Consider the following 24,426-nt stretch of genomic DNA (forward strand, 5'->3'; position numbering starts at 1 on the left):
CTTTAGCCTTTGGGGGTGTTTAAGAAGGGTAGTTTTGTCTTTTTAGCCAAAAAAAGTGCCACCAGTTATTCGATCTATTCGAGGGGGAAAAAGTCCTCATTGACGATCGAGCCGATCGACTAACGAGGCCGATCGAAACAACCGTCGGTTACGAAAATCGACGGTTGCAGTCGATCGCCCAATTGCAACCTACTGCTGCACATGGCTATATGAGATCAGTTGCTTACTTTCAAAGTAAAAAAGCTTATAATGCATTAGCTTTTAAGCATTGTCAATGCCTTTATTCTTGACAATACAATGAATAGGAATATATTTAGAAACAAGACTTTGATGCATAAAAATATGATAATTATAACTCTTTATAATTTCTTTGCAAGGCCATTGTGTTCTAAGGACTTTATCTACATAAGTGTCCTATAACTCTTTACAAATAAACTCATGGATAAACAAATACCTCATACATTACACACACACACACGTATATATATATATATATAACTCTAGCCATAATGTATTATGCATGAAATACAACTAATGAATGTTGTGTCATATAAGTATAAAAAAACGACTAGCTTGCAAAGCTTGCACTAACAATCTCTAACTAGCAGTAAAGCCAATCACCCATGTATCGACTACTAAAACCCTCCATATGGCGATTATGTTTCTATTGGGACAAAATTTTAGTGAAAGGATCAACTAAGTTGTCTTCGTGGGTATTCTCTCTACATTAATATCACATCTTTTAATGATCTCCCTACTTAGGTGACAATGCTGCAATACATGTTTGGATCGCTGATAAGACCTTGGTTCCTTTACTTGAGTAATGGCCCCATTGTTCTCACAGTACAAAGTTACAAAATCAACAATGCTAGGAACCACACCAAGTTCGATTATGAACTTCATGATCTAAAGTCCTTTCTTCACTACCTTAGACATAGAGATATACTTAGAATTTGCAGTCATTGCTTGCTTGGAAATTTTCTAACTAATTTCACCACCATTTAAGGTAAACATGAATCCACTTTAAGACTTGCTATCATCTTTATCGGATTGGAATATACCATCTCTATATCTTTTAACTTAGAGTTCAACTCTTCCGTAGACCAAGAAAACATCTTTAGTTCTTCATAAGTACTTAAGGATAATTTTCACTACAATCCAGTGATGCTTAGAGCATACACCACATTTAGTCTAGTACAAAACATGGCATACATGATGATCCAATAATTGAAGCATATGTTATCTTGTCCATTCTCATCTTCTCCTTTTGTGTCTATAGACACATATCCTTTGAAAGATTAATGCCATGTGACATAGGCAAGTGTCCCCTCTTGGACTCAATCATGCTAAACTCGTTTAGCACCTTGTCTATATAAATGGATTGGGAAAATCTTAACAGCCTCTTTGATATATCTCTATAGATCTTTATTCCCAAAATATAAGCTAATTCTCCTAAATCCTTCATGGAAAACTGTTTAGACAGCTAGATCTTGACAATGGGCAACATCACTGTATCATTTCCTATTAGCAATCTGTCATAAGCATAAAGCACTAAGAACACAATTGATCATCCATTTTTCTTTTTATAAACACATGGATCACCAAGATTCTTTATGAAATTATATTCCTTAATAGTTTCATCAAATCTGATGTTCCAACTCCTAGACACTTGCTTTAGCACATAAATGGGCTTTAGAGTTTGCATACTTTATGCTAACTCTCCTTGGATGCAAAACCTTCATGTCGTGTCCTTTCACAAATTCCCATTTAGGAATGTTATCTTTACATCCATCTTCCATATCTCATAATCATGATATGCTACAATAGCTAGTAGGATCCGAGTAAATTTAATCATGACAATAGGCGAAAAGGTTTCATCATAACTAATTCCATCAACTTGGTTGTAACTTTTTGCAACCAGTCTGACCTTATATGTTTTGACATTACAATCCATGTCAATCTTTCTTTTAAAGACCCACTTGCATCCTATGAGTTTTACCCTTTCAAGTGTATCAACCAAAGTCCATACTTGGTTGACATACATGGCATCCATCTCAGATTTCATGGCCTCTAGTCACTTATTAGAATCAATATCAGACATTGCATCCTTATAAGTTTTAGGTAGTTGTAAAAGAACCTACATCTCAAAATAGTTCTCAAAATACAAAAGTTCCAAACTTTATGAGAACTAACAACTAAACAACAAAGAATCGATTCTCCATATGCTACAGAATTGTGCATATTGGCTAAAGTGTACGAAAATGATTCAAATTTTATTCCAATGAGCAAGAAATCACAAAGGCTATAAACACCTACCTTGAAGATATTAAAGCAAAGAACTTGAATGAATTTGAATCATCTTTGAAAAGGAAAAGAGCAGAAGAACAAAAAAAAATAGCAATGAGTAGAAAAATCCTATCTTTGAGTGAGAGCAAAATCTAAAAATCACATTTTTATTCTTTAGTTGATACTTTTTTGGCTTAAACCTTCCTTCATCACCTACATCTTTGAGAAAACTCTCATTTTTTAGATCCTAAACTTCCTTATCAGCCTTGTTAGAGGTTTTAAGCTAGATATTATTAAGAATCCATTATTGTATTGGTTATACCTCTAAGAAAAAGGTAGAAGGGTTTTGCCTGATCCTTTAAAAGGTTGTATCTTGTATAAAAGTTATTCTTGAACTTAGAAAAGGTAGTGTCTTGGTAAAGGTTATGCTTGATCCTGATAAAAGGCAAGTTGTAAAAATTACGCCTAATCTTGGTAAAAGGTATGTTGTAAAGGTTACGCCTAATCCTATTGAAAAGGCAAACTGATAATGTATTCGAACTCCTTATGCTATCAAAAGAGAGGACGTAGGGATTGGAAGGTGATAATTCTATGAAATAGAATTATTTTTATCTCAAATTATTCTTAAAGTTTAGCTAAGTTCTTGAGTTTAGGTTAGAATTTAATTATTTATAGTTATTTTTTCTAATTACTTTATTTTTATTAAGTTATTTTATTTCATGCTAATTTTATTTTTATTTATCATAGTTTAGTAATTATTTATTAATTTTTATGTTTTTGTAGGACTCTAAAAGAATAAGGCTTAATTGAGCGAAGAAAAGTGTTTAAGGAGTTTAGGCCATGTTCGTATATGTCATGGTGTTTTAGGCATAACTCTCATTCCTGATGTCCAAATGCTGCTGTTCTTGAACCATTGGAAATCTAAGAGACATAACTACAATTTCATGTAGATAACTATGCCTAGTTCTGCCTCAAAGATGGAGGAAATCGTATGGGAAGTTGATAACGTGCAGTAGTCAACAGAAAGAAGACATGAAACCAATGGAGTGTCACAGCTTAAATGGGGTGTGCCACGGTGTCAAGCTAGAAAAATTGAAGAAACAAGGCAAAAAAGAAAAAGGTACGGACTGACTAAGTCCCTATTGGGCTTTACACCTATTCTCAACCCATATTAGGAGTTTTTAGGCTAAAATAGTTTAGTTTAGGTAAAATTAGGTTAAGTTAGATTATAAATAGTTAGCTTAAGGGGAAGTTAGTCGCACGCATTGAGGAGCAATCTTGAGAGAGATTCAAGAAGTTAAAAGTTGAGGCTGAAGACTGAAGATCAAGGTTGCAAAAATTAGTTTATTTTCTTTTTCCTTAGCTTTTATTATTCATATTACTCTTGATGGCCAAACTTCATATGTTTTTATTTACTTTTGCAACTATAAGTAACTAAATTTATTTTCCTAGGATTTTAATTGAACTCACATGTAGTTTATATTTTTAATCTTTTTTATCTTATTTTTAATGGGATAGAATTGTTTATTTCAATTTGTTTTTAATGTTTTTAATTGACCAGCCACCAATTAAATTGATCTAGAACCTAAACAAACTTGAGAAAGAGAGTTTAGTGTAGACTAAAATTGAAATAGCATATGATCATATTTATTTGCTTAGATGAATAAATTGATTTGTGTATAGAATAAGAATATACCTACAAGCTATATGTAGCCAAGATTAGAGATTGAACTTAATGAGTCTATTTTAATTTTAACTCTCATGGGAATATAGTGTTTTAGTTAAAGTAGATATTTTTATAAGAGACTCAAGAGAATATTATAAATAAGTGAGAACTCTAGGTTGGCAATTCGACCCATTAGATTAAGTTAAGAGAAAGAGGTAAGATTTAAATGAAATGTGAGGGATATTGTAATCCAAGGCTTTTTCTAATTTGATTTTTATTTAGTTATCTTTTTGCTTTGATTATTAGTGTTAGTTTAGTTTTAGTTGATTAGGTTTTAATTTAATAAGTTATTTAATTTTTGATTGTGTGAATAAAACTAAATTGTTTTAATTTTAATACTTAATAACTTTTTAAGATAATTTTTTACGGAATCGATACTTTGCTTACTAATATACTATCTTTTCGATACGTATACTTGCATATGTAGAATTTAATTACCAAGTTTTTGGTGCCGAACCTCTATAAAATCTTGCTAAGTACTCTTTACTTTTTTGCTCTTTACTTATTCATTTTGTTCTTTGTTTTGCTATTCTATTTTCTCATATTTCTGCATAATCTTTAAAGCTTTTAAAAAAAGGATAATTTTTATTTCACAACCAATTCATCCCCCTCTTACTAGTTTCACTTTAAGCCTATCTTTCTAACAATTGGTATCAGAGCAAGTTTTCAAGTTTTTGCAAGTTTAATCATTTTTGAAAGATCCTGAACTAAAAGCTTACAGTAATAGCAATGGCAACCTCGAGCTTCATTGGAGAAGGACAATCTATGATGTGACCTCGTTTGTTCAAAAGGAGAACCATCCATTTAGGAGAATAAGGTTTGAAAACTTTATACAACCTATTAACCTAGATCTTTGAAATATTATTATTGATGGACCTCATATTCCTATCAAAACTGTTGATGGTGAGAAACATGTAAAAACTATAGCTGAATGGGATAATAAGGATAAAAATTTGATCCAGCTGAATCACAAAGCTATAATAGCTATTTTGTGTGCTCTTAGTGAGAATAAATTCAATAAGATAACTACGTGTTCTTCTACAAAAGAGATTTGAGATCCTTTAAAAAACTGGTACAAAGGCACCAATCAAGTAAACGAATCAAAGATTAGTATGTTAATATTTGACTATGAGACGTTTAAAATAAAGGATGAGGAATCCATTAAAAAGATGTTTGAGAGGTTCACAAAGATTATTGGAGGACTAAAAGCATTAGAAAAAGAATTTCCAAATGCACAGCTTATGAACAAAATCTTCCACTGCTTACCAAGGTCATGGAGACCTAAGGTGACTACCACAGAGAAAGCTAATGACTTAAATGTCCTCAAGCTTGATAAGATTCTAGGTTCTTTGTTTACTTATGAGATGACTCTTAGGCATGGGAAAGAAAGAGATAAAGCAGTTTAAGAGAAGCAAAGAGAAAGAGCATTGCTCTAAAAGCAGTTGAGGAACAAAATGAAAACAATATTGAATGTGACGATGAAGATGGGGATGATGAAGGAATATCACTATTAACTAGAAGGTTCAATAGATTTTTTAGGAACGAACAAGGATGTAAAAGATTTTTTAGGAAAACAGAATCAAGAAGAAATCTAAGAGGGGACATATCAAAGGATGATCATGAAAATGATTATGCCATTTTCTATGAATGCAAGAAATCTGGTCATATCATATATGAATGTCCAAATATTCAGAAGAACCATCAAAAATATTCAAAACAAAAAAAGCCATGGTTTCAACATTGAGTGATAGTGACAAATCACAAAATGAAAAAGGAAAAAAAATAGACAACCTCTGTTATATGGAAATTGATGATTCCATGGATGAAGATCTTTTGGATTTTGATGTGCAAATGGATAACTCACAATATCTTGATGCTGAATGTCTAAGTCACACAATAACTATCAAAGAAGGAGCTATGGATGAGGAAGGAAATGGAGCAACCTTGTTTCTAAAAGTGACCACTATGGCAAAAGTGAAGAACCAGGAGAAGTCACTTCAATGGACATAGACTCTACCCCCAACATAGGAAAATCAGTACTAGAGTGTCCAACATTCAATGACAAAGACTATCACCATGGAAAGATTAGATAAAATAGTTTATCTAAGCAAATGATCATGAAGTTTGAAGAATAATTAAAGATGGCTTATGCAAGTTAACCAAAAAATTAAGTGAATAGGATGAAAGTCATTTAGACATGCTAAAACTCAATGCTAAAGCCATGCACTTTCTTTTTTTCGTACTTGGAAGCAAAGAATATAGCAAACTCTCTTTATGCAACAATGCAAAAGAAGTATGGGAAAAACTAGAAGAAATATATGTGGAAGAAAATAATAGTCCAATCTTCACAACAAAGTGATAAAGAAATCTTTTTATTCCTGAATCAAGAAAGAAAGGTATAATATCTATCTGATGATATGTTTAAATACACTTTTGAAGAATTTGAAAAGGTTTTTGATGAATTAATTAATAGGTATGAAAGAAAAAATTTAGAAAATGAAGAAAAGATTTCAAATCTTAATATTGAAAATGAAATTTTGAAAAATGAAAAAAACTTGAATTAGAAAGAGAAAATAAAAAATTGAAAACAAATTTTAGAATATGTGAGATAAATATCAATGATGCAGGAAATAAAAATGAAAAGCTAAACAATTCTCTTGAAAATTATAAAAAAAAAACTAATTGAATGAGTTTTAACAAGGAAGCAAATAAATTCTTATTCCAAGTTTTTAGAGAGTTTCAAAGTTTTTGTTTTACTAACAAAAGGATCCAAGGAAATTTGGATATAAAAAATCAAGTGAGAATTTGTATTGTAAGCAAATCAAGGTTAGGAGAAGGAAAACCAGAATGTCTAAAATCAATATCTTTATTTTAAAGAATTGATTCTTCAGGCACATAGTGTTTTTCAAAGAACTCGAGACTTCATACAAGGCTTGAAACAAGTATGAGAATCAAGGTAAGAACAATGATGAAATATGAACAATATTATCTTGTTTATCGTGAATGTTTTATCATGACATAAAATGTATGCATTCATTATAAGAAGTCATCCAATTTTTTCTCACCCCTAAGCACAAAGGCAAAGTATTTAGATTTAAATCTAGTGTCTTAGTGACTATCACTGAGAATATCAAAGATTAAGAACACAGCAGTCAAATGAAATAAATGTACAAGTGAAAGTGACAGAATCCACTTAAGGAATGTTAAACCTTCGAAAAATGAAGGTAAAAGGACAAACAACTCTTCTTATAAGATTAAAAGAGATATATATATTATTGGTCTGTTCATCTCCTATAACTCTATTGCAAATGTATTGTGAAACTCTCCCATTTCTCTTCACTATAACTTGTTTTATCAAAAGAATGACTAGTCATGACAACAAGGCATGAAAATTTCTACTAAAGACCAAAGAGGATAACCATTATCAAAGTCTAATCATAGTTTTAGGAAGAACTTCAACAGTCATGAACAAAGACAAAGGTATTTATGCTTGTTTCATTTCTTCAAGTGATCCCTTGCCAATCAATTGACTTTGATTACCTGAGCACACTAGAATTTCCATATTTAGAAAATCTTAGAAAACAAGGTTGGTTGACAATTGTAGAAATGAACAGACCTTATTATTAGAAATTACTTAAGGTTTTCTACTCAAATGCTGACACTACTTAATGATGAAGGAAAGGCATATACTTCCAGGGTCATGTTCACTACATCAATCATGGGAAGAAAGATAGGTATTTCTCTACCAGTAATTAATCATGTCTTAAGAATTCCTAATTATGGAATAAACCCTAAAAGTCTACTTAGTGGACTTAATGAACATGACTTTGAAAATGAGATCTTCTTTCCCTCCACCAACACCATTAGAACCTTTCAATGTAAATCATCTAAGCTTTCATGATAGAATTTTATACTTAATTTTATGTTGGTTTTGAAAACCAAGTAGGAGAGAATATTCATTTGTGAATAGTGAATATCTGTTCTTCATGCATCACATCAAACACAACAAGCAAATCAACTTGGGTCATTTTTTTCTTAGAGATATGGTGGAAGTAATTGAAGGAAAGAATAAAAGATTAGTTCATGGAATGGTGTTTAGTGAATTAATGGATGCACTTAAGGTCGACACTAGTGCATACTTGATGATCAGATGTCGAAGTCAGAAGACCATTAAAGAAGTAATAAAGGAGTTTGAATATCACTTGCTTGAAGGGAAATGGTATCTTAAGAATATTACACGAAGTTCTTGAACAAAAAGAAACAAAAACAAATGATAGCAAGAAATTCATTAATATTGAAAATCATCCTTCCCAAAATACCATGAACTCCTTGATTGCAAAAATGGACAACTACTTTGACAATCAAATCAAAACATTACTGCAAGAACAAGAAAAGCATAAAAAAAGATAAGTTAGTTCAAGAAAAAGTTTGATTTAAATAGTTAATTCTCAAGTCAATCCATTAAAGACAAATATTAAGTTTCTGTAAACATGAAACACATTTATTGTAATTTTTAAAACATTTGAAATTTTCTATTTTATTGGATGACTTCAACATTTTCATTTGATCCATATGCTTCTTAATATCTATAGTGCACTAGCTATGCTTCCTAATATTAATTGACATTCTTGACTAGCCATATGCAAGCAATTGTCATGGATATTTTTTTAATTAAACTCTTGCTACTAATGATGATATGTTGTCTTTGTGAGTTTTATATTCTTATGAGTAAAAAAGGAGAATAATATGAGTAAATTTGCAAAGCTTAACTTTCATTATAGTTAGATTTTTCAAAAATGATTTCAAAAGTGCTTTCAAACACAAATATAACTCCTTTTGAAAAGAGCACAAATTCAATGGGAGCTTTTGAAATCTTGAGCATAATTTAAAGGGAGTTTTCTTTAATAAGCAAATTTAACTCTTAATTTTGTTAAATCAAAAATAAGAAGACTGTTAGCTTTATTCTTATTTTGAAATGACAAAATTGATTGAACATAATGAGCTTGGAAAATAAATAAAAGATACTTTTGAATATGAAGAAAACCCTTAAAGATGTGTTGAAGTTGAACTTAAGAGAAAGATATATTAAAAAGCTAAAATTGATTGAACATGCTTTGAATGTGAATGATCATGCTCTTGAACTTAAAAAAATGTCTCTTAGTTTTTCTAAAGATTTCTTATTTTCAAAATTAAAAGTGTCAATTTATGATTTAAATTCTTAAAACAAAAGACATGATTCTTAAGTGAGAAGAAAGCAAAATTCATTTTCTTAACACAAGAAAAATCGATTATGAAGAAAGGAGAAGTTAGTTCTTAACCAGATATCAACAATAAAGAATTGATTTTGAGGAAAAAAAAAGTCGATTATTGAAAGACAGAAGCTTTAGGATTTGTGAAGAGCTAACAACTTAAAGATAAAGAATCGATTCTAAAATGATAGAATGCAGAAGGTAGAAATACAAAGAAGAAAGAATTGATTCTACATGGAAAAGATATCAATTCTTGAAGCACCAAAAGCAAGAGTTAGAAACTTGATGATGAAGAAAGAAATGGTACAATTGGATAAGATTGGAGTGCCAAAAATCAAGCTCAAATTCAAATTTTGGAGCCAAACCACAGTGAAGAATCGACACCTTGACGTAAAAGAGTCGATTCTCCGATATTGCAAATGTATCACCTTTGATTCCAATTGTAAAAGAATCGACATCTCAGAATAAAAGAATCTATTCTCCAAAGACAGAAAGCTCTAGACTTTATGAAGAACTGACAACTCAGCAGCAAAGAATCGATTTTCCATATGCGATAAAATTGTGCAAGTTGGCTAGAATGTACAAGAAGTGATTCAAATCTCACTCCAATTAGTAAGAAATCATAAAGGCTATAAATACCTACCTTGAGGACATTAAAGTAAGGAACTTGAAAGAATTTGAATCATCCTTGAAAAAGAAAAGAGAAAAAAAACAACAAAAAAAGTTGTGAACAGAAAAAATCTTATCTTTGAGTAAGAGCAAAACTTAAATATCACATGTTTATCCTTCAGTTGATACTTTCTGAGCTTAAACCTTCCTTCATCATCCATATCTTTGAGAAAGCTCTCATCTTTCTGATCCTAAACTTCTTTATTAGCCTTGTTAGAGGTTTTAAGTTAGAGATTATTGAGAATTCACTGTTAGATTGGTTATACCTCCAAGCAAAAAGTAAAGCAATTTTGCTTGATCTTTTAAAAGGTTGAATTTTGTGTAAAGGTTATGCTTGAACTTGAAAAAGTTAATGTCTTAGTCAAATTTATGCTTGATCCTAGTAAAAGGCATATTGTGAAGGTTACGTTTGATCTTAGTAAAAGGTATGTTGTAAAGGTTACACCTAATCCTATTGAAAAGGCAAGCTAATAGTGGATTCGAAGTCCTTGTGCTATCAAGGGAGAAACGTAGGCATTGCAAGGATAAACCTCCTTACTTATTTATTTCATTCTCTGTTTTGCTATTCTATTTTTTCATTTTTGCTTTATCTTCAAAGCTTTTCGAAAAGGGGGGATTTTTATTTCACAACCAATTCACCTCCCTCTTGGTAGGTTTAATTTAAACTTATCTTTCTAACAAATATTCACAATGTCATAACAACTATGGTCTAGCACGCATCCTATGCCTATATTACTATGGTTCATCCACCATACTCTTATCATTCACATGCATATATAGGCTTAACATCATATCCAAAAACATAAGCAAGTATGAGTAAATCAACATTGTTTACACAACTAGTACATTATCAACATAACAGTTCAAAGACTTAACTTGACACATTATAGAGTGTAACGACACTAGAAGGTTAGAAAGAAGGCTTTACCATATATACCACAAATGAGCTAGAATTACTCCACAAGTCCCTAGCTAAATAAGCTACTAATCTATAAAACAAAATGAAAGAAAATAACGAGTGAGTCATAAAGACGTCGTGAGTGGATACAAGGAAGGAAACAAGCCATGGGGAAGATTTTTTTTGCAATAAACCATGCTTTGCAAAAACACATGATAATCATATAAATCCTTTCAATGACATTAACTTCATCTCCACACTTCCATAAATGCATTTGAAACTCAAAGCGCATAAAGAGGTAATAACATATAAAGCTCAACTTACATAACATTTACAAAGAAAAATAAAAAAGGAGTTATCAAACTAACGTATTCAACATCATTCATTCATAACATGAATGTATCATCCAATAATGATTTATATCATCATTTCCACATAAGACAATAGTTGTCAAGTCACCTATCATAGGCATTAGTATATCCATTATTTAATAAAGGAGTTAATACATACTATTAACAAAGATAATGGGAGAATGGGTACCTTCACCCAATTCATCCTTGTGATAGTTTTACCCCTACACTGAGCTTAAACAGGGGAAACGTTTTATGTTCACCCAATTTCATCCTTGTGGTATTCTTACCCCCATATCGAAATTCATAGGTGGAAAAGATAGTACGTTTACTAATTTTAACCTTATGGTATCTTTACCCTTACGCTAGGTTTTTATAAAGGGAAAAGATGGTACATTTACCAACCTCATCTTTGTAATATTCTTATCCTCACATTGGGCTTTCATAAGAGAAAGAGATGGTATGTTCTCTAACCTCATCTTTATGGTATTCTTAACCCCACATCGGGTTTTTATAAGGGAAAAAGATGGTATGTTCATCAACCTTAACCCTATGGTATTCTTACTCTCACACCATGTTTTTATAAGAGGAAGAGATGGTATGTTCACTAACCTCATCCCTATGGTATTCTTACCCCACACAGGACTTTTCTAAAGGGAAAAAATGGTACATTCACTAACCTCATCTCTGTGGTATTCTTACCCGTACACTAGGTTTTTGTAAAGGGAAGAGATAGTACGTTTACCAACCTCGATCCTAAAGTATTCTTACCCTCACATAAGGCTTTTGTAAGGAGAAGAGAAGGTACATTCACCAACCTCAACCTTATGATATTCTTACCTCCACACCAATCTTAAATCGGCATATCACACAATTAAAATTTCTTACAAGATCCTACCAAGATCAAGTATCAAAAAGCAAATCATGATATTCACATGAACGTTGAAATGGTAGAGACCTACTCATCCACATTCATTTTCTAAAAAAGATGTCTCATTGCCCATATTAACCTGTACGTTGAAGTAATCAGGAAACTTTTGAACAAAATCATTTAAAAGTGTTTGTCCCCCCTCATTGAAAACTAATACATAATAGAGATATTTACTACATAGCAGATTGAAAACATCCTTGAAAACTTCATTTCTCATACAATGTAATTGATAACTCTACTATATAGAGTTATTTTAACACATTTTGGGAGCTTAAGTAGTTAGATCTTTGAGATTTTAGGTTTGGATCTTTAGTTTTTTAGGTGTTTTTTTGGTTTATGGTTGATTATATGTTGAGTAGTTTAATTTAAGTTTTTTTAGTTTAATTTTACTTTATTTTGTTTTATATTACTTTCAGAATAGTTATTCTTGATTTCTCTTATTACTTTTGTAGAAAATTTAATGAAAAAGGTTCATTTGATGAAAATATCATACAAATATGGTAATAGCTTCATTCATATATGCTATAGTATTTCGAGGATAACTTGAGATACAAAAGTCCAATAATGCAATTCTTGATCCATTAGAAATCTAAGAGACAATGCTACAACTTTTATGTTCACCTCTTCATCAAGTTCGAATCAAATCAAGGTGAAAATCACATTGGAAGATGCTAGATTGTTGCAGTTTTGCACAAGGCAGCACATTAAGTGAAGGTCGCGGCCTTGAATTGCTCAAGGCTATGGTGTTGAGGAAGCCAAGGTTGCAGTGTTGAGAAGAGCAAGGCTACAGCTCTGGTGAAATGAAAGGCATCATGCAAAATCTTGAGAGCAGAGCGTCACGGTGCCACGAGACAAGGCATAGCTCCACAGTGCCAAGGAAGGTAGCACCGCGATGCCCGAGACATTTCCCAAAATAAAATCTTTTCTGAGATTTTGAAAATTAGGTTATTTACGGCATATTTAAGGACCCATTTTTAAAAGTTCTCACGAGAGGCGACATGCAACTATTTTGGAGAAAATAAGCCAAAAACATAACAAGAAAGCAAGAGAATTTGAAAGAGAATCGAGATCAAAAGATTCAATTATTCGTTTGTTTCTCTTTTTTTTTTTTACTTGGATTAATGACTAAATTTCTTTGGATGATGTTTTTATTAGTTATTATGAACTAAATTATCTTTCTCAAATTATGGTGGATTTCAACATGTAATCTGAATATTTGTTTCTCTTTTATTTACTATAAATGTATATGGTTTTGCTCATTCAAATTTGCTCTTAATGCTTTTGATTATTTGACCAATAATTAACTGATTTGTGAATTTAATTGAGACTTGACAGAAAACTTTTATAGTAGACTAAGATTTGAATAGTGTATGTTCATGTTATCTAGATGATTTAATTCATTATTAGGGTAACCATATGCCAATTGTCATACATAATCAAACTAAAACATTAGCCTAATGAACCTTATTTAATTGATTACTATAGACAAATAGTGACCTAATTAAGTTAGGCATTTGTGCAAGCATTTTGACAGAGACTTGTACCTAACCTTGGATTCTAGGTTAGTAAAACCACCAATAAATAGAAATAATAAGAGAAACTGGTTCAGATGAAATGTTGAATGAACCTATAATCTTAGGTTTAGTCTATTGCTTTTCTCAATGGAATTTTTAGTTCTATTAATTAACTTAGTGTTTGCTTTAATTTAGTTTTGATTAATTTTTTAAAAAATCGAGTTGCTTGAATATGATTAGTTTGTCATAATTTTAGTACTTTGTGAAGATTTAGGAACAAATCCCTACGAGATACGGTTTTGGACTTACTGCCAATATTACTTATTCGATACATATACTTACGTGTACTAAATCCACAACAATGATTTATTGAAACCAATATAACATCCATATCATGCAAAGTAATTCCATCGATAAAACATGCTCAATGTTACTGTATAAAGTACTTTAAGAGGTGCATCCACTCACCTTTGAAAAGTCAATTCCTACTAACATGTGAAACTCTAATCCAGCAAATTTCTCAAAGTTACAACCATTCCTAAACATCTAGTAATTATTGTAATCAATACTTAGTTTAGGAATCAAATAATGATCATTCTTGGCTATTTTGAAACTATACGGGTTCATCTAAAACTAAATTTCCAGATTAAATCTACTACTCCTCAAATAGCCATGTATCTAAATCCGTAAACTGATCATCTTTACCTTAAGTGAGTTTTAGACAAGGAAGAAACCCATCCAAATCCTTTAATTTGAAGGAATCAATAAATCTGGAATAACAAATAGTATTTTCTAGAACTAAAAATCTCATATTTAAAGATTCAAAGAGTGGAAAATGTCACATTTGTTTTTAAAACTCAAAACTAAGCTTAAATCTTCCAAAAATGGTCATTTGGGTAGAAAATGGGTTGAGAGAGCATTAGGGTTGAGAAAATACCTTTCAAAATCAGTTGAGAGTTAGAAACCCTCATAAAATGTGATACATTTATAGTTTGGAGTGTGAAAATACATTTATATCTTTTTTATTTTTGAAAAATCGACATCATCTATTGATAAATGGGACCATCTATCAATATATAGGCTTCAAGGTCCTTATAAAAAAGCTCTCGGGTTGCTATCTATCGATAGATGTCTCCATCTATCGATAGATAGGCCTGATCTATTGATAGGCATTGAACATCTATCGATAGATGTTCTTCAATTCTCTTTTAAACCCTTTTTTTCTAGGTTTATCTATCGATAGATCAAAAATATCTATCAATAGATAGGTTCTAATAACAAAAAATAAACACAAAAACTTGTCCATTTGAACTCCTTTTCACCAAATTTAATAAACTATCTTTGTGCATCAAAAGATGAATTTTTCTAAACTTAAGACTCAGTTTAAATGCATAAAACATATATTTGCTTGCTTACCTAAAGACTTCTTAACTTAGCATCATGCATCACGGTGAAATTTTACAATTTTGATCGAGCAAAAACCATATTAAAATTTATGGAAATTACAAATCTCCATAGATTGAGTCTCATTGGTCGAGCCCCATTGATACCTTAAAGATCCACACCCAAGCCAAGCCCAGTTCACTTATTTAAATCATACTTTTCATTTATATATTAAAAATATTTTATATTAACATTTTATTTTTTAATATATTTTAAAAATAAAATTTATTTAAAATATATTATTTATTAATATGATAATATTTTCGAGTCAAATTGAGCTCAACCTTAAAATATCTATCTAACTTAGCCCACAAAATTAACAAGAATAACACCATCTTTGAACACCTCTAATGAAAATGTCTCACTATTCTGAAAGAGTTTGCAACCTCTCCCTCCCATTTAAACCTAAAAATTAATTTCACATATATAGTGTAGAGTAGGCCTAGCTACCTAAGGTAGCAATAAGGCTTGCGATAATTGAACCCTTAACCTTAAACCCAGAAGGTGAAGGGTGCAGAGTGTTTCAAAAATCATCACACAACCTTTTTTTGGGACGAATTACTTAAGAACTTTGTAACTACTTTTTAGGCGATAAATTATTAATTTGATCAAATGTAATTCAAACCATAATTTATTGAAAGAAATTAATACTTGCAATATATAAATAAGGAAGTCTATAAATTTTGAATGAAACGAAATACAAATAGATTCCTTTTTCCCATCACTTTTTTGGATATCCAAATACATATTTTGGAGGGCTGTGCTTGTAGAAAGGGATATATCAAAAGACCCCTCTAGTTCTTTTACTCTTCAATTTTGTTCAATTTAGTTCTTATACTCAAAATAGAAGCTATTTAATCTTTTGATTTTGAGAATTATGTCAATTTAGTCCCTCCCCTTAACGACATCCAATTTTATCGTTAAAGGATGATGTCACTGCTGAAGTTAGTGCTGACGTGTCATATTTCGATGACTTGGCATTTGAGATGATGATGTGGCATGTCACGTGGCATTGAGTGATGACGTGGCAATGTCGCGTGGCGTTATACGATGACGTGCCAAATCAAAAAAATTTTGTCATGCCATAAAGACTGAATTAAATAAAAATATATAATACATGGATTAAATTAAACAAAATTAAGATGTTGAGGGACTAAATTGAAAAAAATATTTAAAACATATAAATCTTTAAGTAGATTATTGATATACTTATTAATAAACCAAATATTTAAGTGTAAAAGATTTATTATGTTAAAAAATATATATAAATATTTTCTTACTTGATTATTTGATTTCTAGAATATGTAAATTAATTTATATTTTTTACAAAAATTACGTTTAAATACTCATTCTATAAAAAAATTGGAAAGAATTTTATACTTGAAGTCAAATTTAAATGAATAACTAATGTTATGTTAACAAAAAATAATATAAAATAACTAAATAAATCTTTTTTCTTATATTTATAATAGCATAAAATTTTGAAATTTATTTAACTTAGTTTTTAACTTGAGCTAAAGTCAAATTAGCAAAATATGTTGATTTAGTTTTTTTTTTGAAAAAATAAAGAAAGAAGATATGAAGTTAGCGATGATTATAACAATAATTCTTTATTTTGACTTATTTAATTTGGACATGATAAACCTCTTATTACAACCATAGAATCTGAGCTCTACCATTCGAATATTTTATTTATTTTTTTGTGTTTGTTTTGTTTAATATTTCAAGTTATATTTTTTAATTTGAAATTTCTTAGATTAAAGATTGCATTTTTGGTTGATAAAGTTAAATATAACTGTAAATATTTGTACCCTTTTATTTTATTAACAAATTTTTGGTATATCTAAATTAATAATTTAAATTTAAATTTAACAGAATTTAATTGTGGTGTTTAATGTTAAATAAAATTATTTTATAAGAAATTTTGAGTAAATTTAAATAAAAAGTAAATTGGGTAAGAGTTGAATAATTGCAAAAGAATGTGTATTTGTAAATTATGAAAGTTGTAACTAAATCAACATATTTTGCTAATTTGACTAAATTTAAAATGAAAGATAAATTGGGTAAGAGTTGAATAATTTTAAAAAAAATGTGTATTTATAAATTATGAAAGTTGTAACTAAATTAACATATTTAGTCATTTTATACTATTTTATTTTAATGTAATGTAAGTTATTCATCTAAATTTGACTTTAGGTATGAAATGTTTTAAAAAAAAATTTTATAGAAGGAGAATTTAAACTTAATTTTTGCAAGAAAGATAAATTAATTTACATATTCTAAAATCTAATAATCAAGTAAGAAAATATTTATATATATTTTTTAACACCATAAATCTTTTATATTTAAATATTTGGCTTATTGATAAGCATATCAATAATCTATTTAAATATTTATACTTTTCAAATATTTTTTTTCAATTTAGTCTATTAACATTTCAATTTTGTTCAATTGAGTCCCTGTATTATATATTTTTATTTAATTTAGTCCCTATGACATGACAGAATTTTTTTTTATAAATTTTTTTGATCTACTATGTAGCTCTGATATGTCAGTATGTCAGTGCCATGTCAACACTACCACGTCATTGTATAGTACCACGTGGCATTGCCACGTCATTACTCGTGATCATCTCAAATGCGATGTCATCAAAATGTGACACATTAACACTTACTTTAGCGCTAACATCATCTTTTAACTGTAAAATTGGATGCCATTAGAGAGAGGGATTAAACTGACGCAATTCTCAAAATCAAAAAACTAAATAGTTTCGATTTTGAGTATAGAGACTAAATTGAACAAAATTAAAATGTACAGAAATTGAAGGGATTTTTTGACCAAAAGGGATAAGGAGCACAACAACTTTTAAGGTGGTACAACCACGATTTTGATTTTTATCAAGTGTAGCTATAAATCTAATGTATAGTGGGGTACTCAAATTTACTATTTATATCATTACTTCAGCATTTAATAATGGATCCATCAACCTATATCTAATTGGACACAACCGCCCTGACAATCAATTTATCATCAACCAAAAACTTCTTGTTTTAGGATCCATTTATATCCAGTTAAACCTTTACTGTATAAAGCCAGAAACATATATATCCAGTTTGCTATTTGCATAAGTTGTTAAGAATTTTTTTTATCTTCCAAGAGTATGTATGCCCAATGGTACATATTTTTTTTATATTATTGAAGAAGAGGGGATTTGAATTCTATTTTTTAAACAGGGTATCATGTACCAACCAATGAATCGAATATTTAAGTGTGTCTAATGGTACATATGAACAAGAGAACACTTCTTTGTTTAAATACTTGTATGTTAAATTTCCAACTTAAAATCTCTGACTTCTGTAATTATAATATATATGACCACAACATATATGGTCGTCTTAAAACCGAAACCTCTAATTTCCTTAAAGAATTAATTACTGTCAAATTTGCATGATCATTGATTGAATGATTAATGCCATTAAATAATTCTTTGATCTTTGAATTTTCTTGTTCTTCTTCCGAGATATTTTGAAGAATGCAACATTGCTTCAATGAATGCATTTTACAGTCCTAACCCTGCCATCACATAATTTTCTTTCTCAATCCAAACTAGCGGTCAGTGTTTATTTCTGTGATCTTAAATCTGACAATTATTAATGGAAATTGGTAATATGAAGCTTTAAAATAAATATAACCACAAGTCGATTCCTAATACTGTTACTCTACTTTAATTTTGACGTACTAATTGTTAATATGACCTAATTTTTTCAGCAGCATTATTACTGTCGTGAATTCCTTTAGTATTGTATCTATAGTCTATAGTTTATTTGTTCAAATTATTAATGCAAACCTTGTGCAGTAAAGTTTCACAATTATGCCTTTTTCATATATAAGAATCAACGAATTTATTTGCATATGTTTTTAAAACAATGTACTTGTGTCTTGCCCTTAGGGGATAATATTAATATGCCAGTTTAATATATTTATAGTACACTACATAGCCTGGCTTCTTGAGTGTGGTTGGGTTTCTTTCTGGTTGCCTCGATTCTATGTATTGAAAATTAATTTTAACATAATAACAAATACTAGTCACTAATTTAGACTCCTTTTAATTGACACTTTCTTTTGCCATTTATTTTTTTACATTTTTATTAAGTTTTTAAAAAATTAAATAACAAATAATAAAAATATCCATCAAACAAAGTCTTAATTAATTTGAAACGATAGAGTTAAAATAAATTATAATATTCATGAAAACTAAGTTTTAGTATATATTTAAAGTTTCAAACCAATATACCAACTTATTTTTAATTTATGAAAAATAATCCTAATTTTCTTGTATTTTTTATAATATTATTCTTGATCAGGTGAAATCTATTAATTCTCACTGCTTAAAAAACCAAAAAAGAAAAAAGTTAAAGGCCACCATGATAAATGCTGCCGCATTTAAAAAGGCTGAAACGCTCCTTACTAGTAACCTTTTTATGCCTTCATGGAAAAGGCTGGCTATAATTCCTAGCTGGCATAAGGAATTATTCAATAAATAGTTTCTGACTTGAGTAGGTGGAAATTTATCCAAATCCATTTTATTTCATTTTTTCTTGGATTTTGGTGCATTAAAGTTTGTTTAAATGCGTGCAATAATTTTGACTGTCGTGCATTTAATTTACCATCCTACGTAACCTTCGCAAGACTGATAGGTTGAAGATTTTCCTTTTTCTTTTTAAGCAAAATCATATTTTTTTTATTATAGAAAATATGACAAGATACCATTATTACAAATAAAACACTCATTTGATTTCATGATAAACTAACTAAACACTAATAACATATCTTCATTGCGATTAAAATCCTTTTTGCAAGCTCATCAATTAAGTCATTATATGCCTGAAGAATATTGGTGAATTTTTTATATATATAATTGAAAGAAGAGAGATTTAAACTTTATTTTTTAAATAAGAGGATTATGTATCAATTAATGAGTCAAATGTTCAAGTGTAGAATATTAATAAATTTAAATATTAAACAAACACAAAAAAGATTCTTCTAATATAATTTGATTTAGTAATCATTTTTCTGTTTTCATATTATATGTCATGTAAAGTTATCTCCACAGGTTTTGATTTTGAATAAATGCACGCCTGCCAATTGAAATTGGCGGAATTGGTCATTTTCCTTCATTTTTTTTTGTTTTTTTTTTGTGGTGAATGGATTTTTTTTTTTTAAAAAAAAGAATTTCATTCATATCGAATTTAGGGATTGAAGCCTTTATTTTTGTACATGTAAAACTATTGATACCGGGAGTTATGAAGATTTAAAGCAGAATAAACACAGACCAAATTGCACGCAACTTGATGCACCAACTAAGCATGTTAATCTTCAAAACTAGAACAAACAATCCATAAGGCATTGAATCTGTATGTTTCTTTTCCTTAAGCAGATCAGGGTGCAAGAACACAAGGCATTTATACCTTGGACTTCGACCATTATCTTATCATCCGGAAATTTTTTACTAAATATTTTCTCATAAACTTTGACAAATTTAATATGCTTTTTTCATCTTCTTTTGTATATCTATAGATGCTGAGTTATATAAATAAAGATAATAATTTACTATTTCATAAATCAAGCCTCGCTTTATTTATTTAAGGTTCAACTATGAAAGTTTCATATCTTTAAATTGGATTTAAAAGTTTAACAAAGTAGTTGGACTCTGTGAGAATTTTTAACATAAAGAAAATAAAACTAAAATTTTGATTGTAGAGGTCTTGAGAGCAGTTAAATGGATTTTGTTACAAATTGAACAAATGATCCCTTACATATAATCCCAACTTTAAATTGTTAGGTAAACTATAGATTTTTTTCATTAACATGCTTCATAAATGCAAACCCATTAGATCATAAAACTTAAGCAAAATGTTTTCGTCAAAGATTAATAATAAAAATGCAAAAGAGAACAGAGCACCTTTTACCTCTGACATACATTTTTTTTGAACAGTAAAGTTACCATGTCATAAAATGGGTGAACACAGAGGTCCTTTGTCTGCATGGTCGTGCAGCAGTCTTTTGGGGTGGATGCCCTACATGTGCAAAGCTCAAAATATGTGTAACATTGCTGCAATTGAGAACTGACAACACAGGCAACGCAAGGACTCTGTTCAACAGAAGGGCAATGATGGCTTCTCACACTAAACCCCGCCGATCCATCCCAACGCAACCAGGCTTTTTAGAAAAAAAAAAATTATGAAGGATAATTTTGAATATGATATGTAATAATAATATTTTTTCAACATAACGTGTAATAACAACATTTTTCTAACATAATGTGTAATATGTTTTTGTACATAATATATTATAATAATATTTTTTTTTTAACGTGACGTATAATAATTTTTTTTAACCATGACGCATAATATGTTTTTATACATGACATGTAACAACCTACCCATGACATATAACATGTTTTTATATATAACATGTAACAACTTAACCACGACAAGTAACATTATAACATATAATTTTATTAAAGACAATTTTATCTATTTTAATTAAAAAAAAGTTAAAATTATAAAAAATATTATTTTTAAAAATATTATTTTTAAAAAAATTATTTTTAAAAATGCTCCTTTTTTATGCGTTGCATCAGTGGCAGGCCCATGTACAAACAAAGTTCTTTACACAAGTATGCGCGGTAACCTTTTTAACATATTTTAACGTGAGGAATTTAATTGAACTCAGACGTTGGACCACCTGATCATCATACCAAGTACTAAGAAGAACCCTTCAACCACTCTAAAAGATGCTGAACCTTAAAGCTATGTTTGCTTCAAGAAAATGAAATCCACAGATTAAATTTTCTGATGTTTGGTTGACATGGAAAAAATAATAAAACAAAATGTGGGGGATAACGTACCACAAATATTTTCTCTTGCTTTCCCATAAAAGAGTGATATTGGTTTGATAAGTGTAAATATAGGTTAATTGGCAATAAAAAAAATTGAATTTTGGTAGCAACATTAATTTTAATGCTTTAATTTTGCTCATTTAGTAAAGCCCTTAATTTCTATTATTTGAGTGAATAGAAAAAAAAAGGTACTTGATATTTTCCTTGTCATCCAAACAAGGAATTTTATTTTTCTGTCCTTCTTTTCCTTTTCTCTTAATTTTTTCGTAATGATTTCCTCTTTTGGAGATTTTTCATAACCGAATGGAATCTAATTAAATATCTAAGAATTGATCTTATTACAAAAATAGTAAAAATATTATTTTTTAAAAAAATTGTATTTAATGCATTATTTTTACCAAATTCAAAAAAAAATAGTTTTTATATTAATTATAATTTTTTTTAATGTCATTTTAATCTGTGTCACTAGACACTGGTTAGCATTTCGCTTCTTTTTAAACCTATGCAACTTTCATATTTCTTTTACCTTTAAGCAATGAAGTTTCTCTTCTTTTTCCCGTGCATGTGTAGCATTCATGTTAACTATACTATTTTAATATAAACTTCGACCAAAATCAATTCGGACGCTGAAAATTCTATCAACATGCTTTTAAAATTTTTCATATTGGGGTTATTGGTTTCCAGAAGCGTATGCAGCTACAAAGATTGACTAGCTTGAAACGTTCAAAGCTTGTGCCAAAGTTCCCCTATACCTACGTTTAATTAAATGAAATCAATGATTTTTGTAAACAGTGCAAGTCAAGATTATAACTTAGAAACATTTAATGTTTGTTTTCTTTTCTTCTTTTTTCAGTCATTGAGGAAGACATTCTCGTAAGCAATTCTTCTTTCTTCACAAAAACGTGTAGATAAATTTTACGTGGTAGAGAAGATGATTTGTTAAGAGTTGCTATCGTGATATATAGCTTTCCACGGGTTAGTCTACCCATTTATGTGTTCAAAGCCTCCCTATTTGAATATGGAGAGAAGCAAATTAAACCACCTAAAAGGCTGATATATATATATATATATATATATATATATATATATATATATATATATATCTACTTTTCAAAATCCATGTGAATGTATTAAATTTTAGCTAACACAAAGTCACAAGCTTTAAGATAAGTGAACTCAAGTTATGGGCAAAACTGTTAACACGAACAGTAACATGATTATTGTAGTTGTATCCATCACAACGGTTGCTTACAAACTGTAAAAATAAATAAGTTTTTCATCAAATTTAGAGAGCGAGAGAGAGAGAGAGAGAGAAAGATGGTATTTATGTGATGAGAGAAGATTACCTTTTGTTGGGGTAAATTATATTTTTTTTATTAATTTATGACATTTGATTAATGTAATTAGGCAGGAGGTTTGACGTTAAATGAGGTAGAAGAAAAGTGGATATTTGTACATTGAAATTTTCATGAAGTTGGCTTTTAAGATTCACGCAGAGAAATTATAGCGTATAAAAATGTAGACAGCTAGCGTGATTTATTCGGCCATCTTCTAGACTTGTATGTGATATTCAGTAGCAGACTGGTTGAAGACTTGTCTTGAAGATGGCCTTAATAAACCACGATGGGTTGCTGATTCCTTGATGCAGAAAAATTTTATATATATGTAGAAACAGGAGATGGGTTCAAATTAATGTGGACAAGAAATGGTAGTGCAAGAAATATGTAATTACCTAATGCAGTAAAAACTTTGTAAATTGCGACTTCCACAACTTTAATCATATTAATATCAAAACTACTGACGGATCTAAATTTATGCCTTTGTTGTCTGAAACCGAAAAGGCTAGAGCGGGGCGTTTCATAGACACCTCATGAATTCTACTACGAATTTGAATGTCAAGCCATTTTTGGGATTAAGTGCTCAGTCCAAGTCGATCGACCATCCCCCAAGTAAAAGCAAGCCCAGGCTTAGCTGTACATTTATCAAAGAGGAACTAGTTTTGAGGTTACATCCCCTACCTTTCTTACATTGACAGATGCCAATGCGTTAAAAAGGACTCTTTCCTGTTCATTGGATCCTTGCTTTCTTCATTATTGCATTCCTCCTTTTGTTGGGGGTTAACTGTGAAAGGCTAGTACACGTCCACTGTCAAATTTGAACTTTTGCTAAGAATGCATTGAACTCCTACAAAGCGAAATTAAGGTGTGACAGGCAAAAAGACTTCCATAGTCTCTTACATTATCTTCACCGTATACAAAATGTCATGTGCTCAAACTTTATTTAGTGCCACACAATGTGTTGAGCCGTTGTTGCTTCATAAATTTCTTGGAGTTGGCCCTACCTATCCCTGCCAATCATCATTACCACTTAACTTGTAATGAGCTCGCATATTCACCTCATCCTGATCGATACATAAGTTGTATAGAACTAGACAAAACAGATTAGGGGTCATATCTCTT

General features: G+C 29.9%; 1 non-coding gene across 1 annotated transcript; it reads left to right on the forward strand.

The window, feature by feature from the left end:
* Positions 1-16,647: 16,647 nt before the first annotated feature.
* On the forward strand, positions 16,648-16,742 carry LOC149527455 (small nucleolar RNA snoR8a). The gene has a single exon (XR_016351033.1). It is a non-coding gene; the product is annotated as a small nucleolar RNA snoR8a (small nucleolar RNA).
* Positions 16,743-24,426: the final 7,684 nt, after the last annotated feature.

The sequence above is a fragment of the Theobroma umbraticum genome, unplaced genomic scaffold (genome assembly GCF_002168275.2).
Source record: "Theobroma umbraticum cultivar Fairchild unplaced genomic scaffold, ASM216827v3 scaffold_95.0, whole genome shotgun sequence".
Taxonomy (NCBI): domain Eukaryota; kingdom Viridiplantae; phylum Streptophyta; class Magnoliopsida; order Malvales; family Malvaceae; genus Theobroma; species Theobroma umbraticum.